Here is a 3106-nt window from a genome sequence, read left to right as displayed (position 1 = left end):
TCCATGTCCTTGAGACAGGCCAGCCAGTCAGGACAAGCAGAGCAGGGAAACTGAGGCAGAACCGTTTATTAAAAACAGCAAGCAGTTTACAGCCATCAAAAATCAAAAACTCCTGTCTTCCCTGACCGAGGACACTTAAAAGTAAATGGTTTATTCTTTTCCTCAATCAGAGGGTAAACAGCTTAAATCACTCTACTCTGGGAGACAGATAGCAGAAATCTAATTAGTGATATTTAAGCCACCCTCACCCAAGGGCAGACGAAGTTCAGGGAATAAATGTCATATTGGCGAAACAGCATAAAGCTGGTTGAGATCCTCCCCTAACACCCAGCCTTAAACCCTCAGGGAAGGACGTGGGCTGCCCTCCCCAGGAGCACGCCCCCACCCCCAGCGCGCATCTCCTAAACGCTAAGGGTCCGCAAGAGGTTTGGGGGAGCAATGGGCGGTGGCAGCTGCCCGGGGCTAACCCCTGAGCCTGTCTCCAAGGCCCCTCTCCTTCCACTTATCAGTGAGCCAGCAGCCCAGCCTGGGCTCTCCTGTTGCTTCTACCCTGGGCCCTTCCTTGTTTCACTGTCCCCAGCGTTAATAAACGTCCTCTCAAAATCATCTTTCCTGCAGGAAGCCAGGAGTTCACACACCACCAGCTGGCCTGTGCCAGGCCCCCTCTGGGCAGGTTCCAGTCTAGTAACATCCGTACCCCCTTCCCTTCTCCCCATGCCATCACTTTTAAAATTTTATTATTATTTTTTTGTTAGTCCTCAAGGATATATTTTGCATTGATTTTTAGAGAGAGTAGAAGGGAGAGGGAGAGACAGAAACATTGATGTAAGAGAGAGACATGGATTGGTTGCCTCCCGCACGTGCCCCACCAAGTGGGCAATCCAGCCCGCAACCAAGGTCCACGCCCTTGACCAGAATCGAACCCAGGCCCCTTCAGTCCTTGGGCCGATGCTCTATCCACTGAGCCAAACTGGCTAGGACCCTCCTCACTTTTTATTAATCCCTTTTACTTGAATATTTGTCCCAAGATCTGCTTCTGGTGAATCAACCTAAGACACAAAGTACAGTTCGCTGAAGACCAACACAGCTACTTTTTCCTGTGCCTGTGCTGTATGGTCACTGTTGTCAATGCCCTACACATTAAGCTTCCACTTAATTTGCACAATAGCTCCATCATTTTCACTATTTTGGAGAAGAGAAACAGGCCATGGAGAGGTACTGTCATGTGAGGCCACACAGGGGACAAATGGCAAAATTGAGATTTGAACTCAGATCTGTCCTATGCCAGTGTGTCTGGTTTTAACTACTACATGTTCCCATCTCTTCATTCACCTGTGTATCCCTGACACAAAATATAGTGCCTTGCCCTGGCAAAATATAGTGCTTTGCTCAGTGGATAGATCGTCGGCCTGCAGACCAAAGGGTCCCGGGTTTGATTCTGGTCAAGGGCACGTATGTACCTCAGGTTAGGCTCCTCCTGGGCCTGGGCCCTAGGTGGGGCACATTCGGGAGGCAACCAAATGAAGTGTTCTCTCACATCAATATTTGTCTTTCCCTCCCTCTTCCACTCTCTCTAAAAATCAATGGGAAAATATCCTTGGGTGAGGATTAAAAACAACAACAAACAGTGCCTGGGCTTTCAAGGACTTCTAATACATTGTATTAGTCACAGCTCTCCAGAGAAACAGAACCCATCTCTCTATATAAAAGGCTATTATGCTGTGTCCTTCCCTCCTCCTGATAGTTCGCTATGATGCACACTGACCACCAGGGGGCAGACGCTCAACACAGGAGCTGCTGAGCTGGGAGGAGGGAGCCTGATTCCTTGCAGGGCTGTGTGATTCCACCTTCAGCTGTGGGTTATGTTGTTGCTGGGACACTGTCGGCCCCAAATCTGGTTTACTGCACATTTGCATTTGCGTTCCACACCCTGTACGACAGCAACTTTACAGAGTGCCCTCTCGCACTCCGGGACCCCTCAGGGGATGTTGGAGAGCCAGTTTCAGCCTGATCCCCATAGGCCAGGCCGAGGAACCCCACCTGCTGGAGGGACCCCACTCACTCTGCAGATGCCTTTCAAGCCACGGAGCCACCCAGGTGCTGCGGTCTGGGGAGGGACCTTGGGAGGTTGGCTCCAGGGCATGTCTGGCCCTTCTCCCCCAGTCCTGCCCCGACAGCCACCTTCTAATTAATTTCTTAATGTGCACGAATCCGTGCACCAGGTCACTAGTGGCATATAACAATGGAGATTCATCGTAGGAATTGGCTGAAGACTATGGAGCCATTATCTGCCATGGGCAAGCTGCACACAAGCACAGCCAGTGCCCTGATGCAGTGGAGTGGGTGGTGTAAGACCAGTCGCGGAGGAAGGAGAGGCCAGGGTGCCTGAGGCAGGGTAGGTGGGGCTGGGCATCCCAGCTACAGGGGGACCTCCAGTTCTCTCCGCCCCTCAGAGATGGGACAACGCCCACCCAAGTTGTCCAGGGCAACTCTTCTGAGCTCAGTCCCCCAACTCCGATGCTAATCTCTCCCACCCACTCCCTCACCGTTTTAGCAGCTCTCTGGGTGTCCCACAGCCCAGCCTAGGGGGCAGGGAGTTAACCGCATGGCACTGGATGGCTGCGATCATTACTGAATGAACAGTGAGGCTGGGCAGCAGGGAGTGGTAGGAATGGTTAGAGTGAAGGGTTTATAACCTGGAAAAGACGGAGATGTTGTGGGACAGGTAGGTTGGGGAGATCAGGGAGGTGCGGGTGCTGGGTGCAGAAGGAGCAGGCAGTGTGCCCAGCCAGGAGGGGCGAAGGCTCAGGGGCACTGCAGGAAGCGAGATGAAGGGCGTGGGCGCAGGAAACATGACTTTTTCCTCTGTTTGCTGGGTGCCCGCTGTCCGTGCGCCCGGGCTGGCGGCTGGCTGCGCTCATTTCTGGGGCTGCCAGGTCCTAGCGCGGCCGCACTGTCTCCAGAGGCTCCTGAGGAGAAGGGCCCCACCACTTGTCCCTTCTCCGAGGGCTCTGTGCCAGCGTGCAACATCCATGAAGAGGAGTGTGGACGTCTCTGCCCCAGGCGCCTCGGGGCAGCCTCCCTGGTCCGCCAGAGGCTCCCAGCC

The sequence above is a fragment of the Myotis davidii genome, unplaced genomic scaffold (assembly GCF_000327345.1).
Source record: "Myotis davidii unplaced genomic scaffold, ASM32734v1 scaffold3009, whole genome shotgun sequence".
NCBI lineage: Eukaryota > Metazoa > Chordata > Mammalia > Chiroptera > Vespertilionidae > Myotis > Myotis davidii.
The sequence above is the reverse complement of the archived record's forward strand: the minus strand, read 5'-3'. Positions refer to the sequence as shown.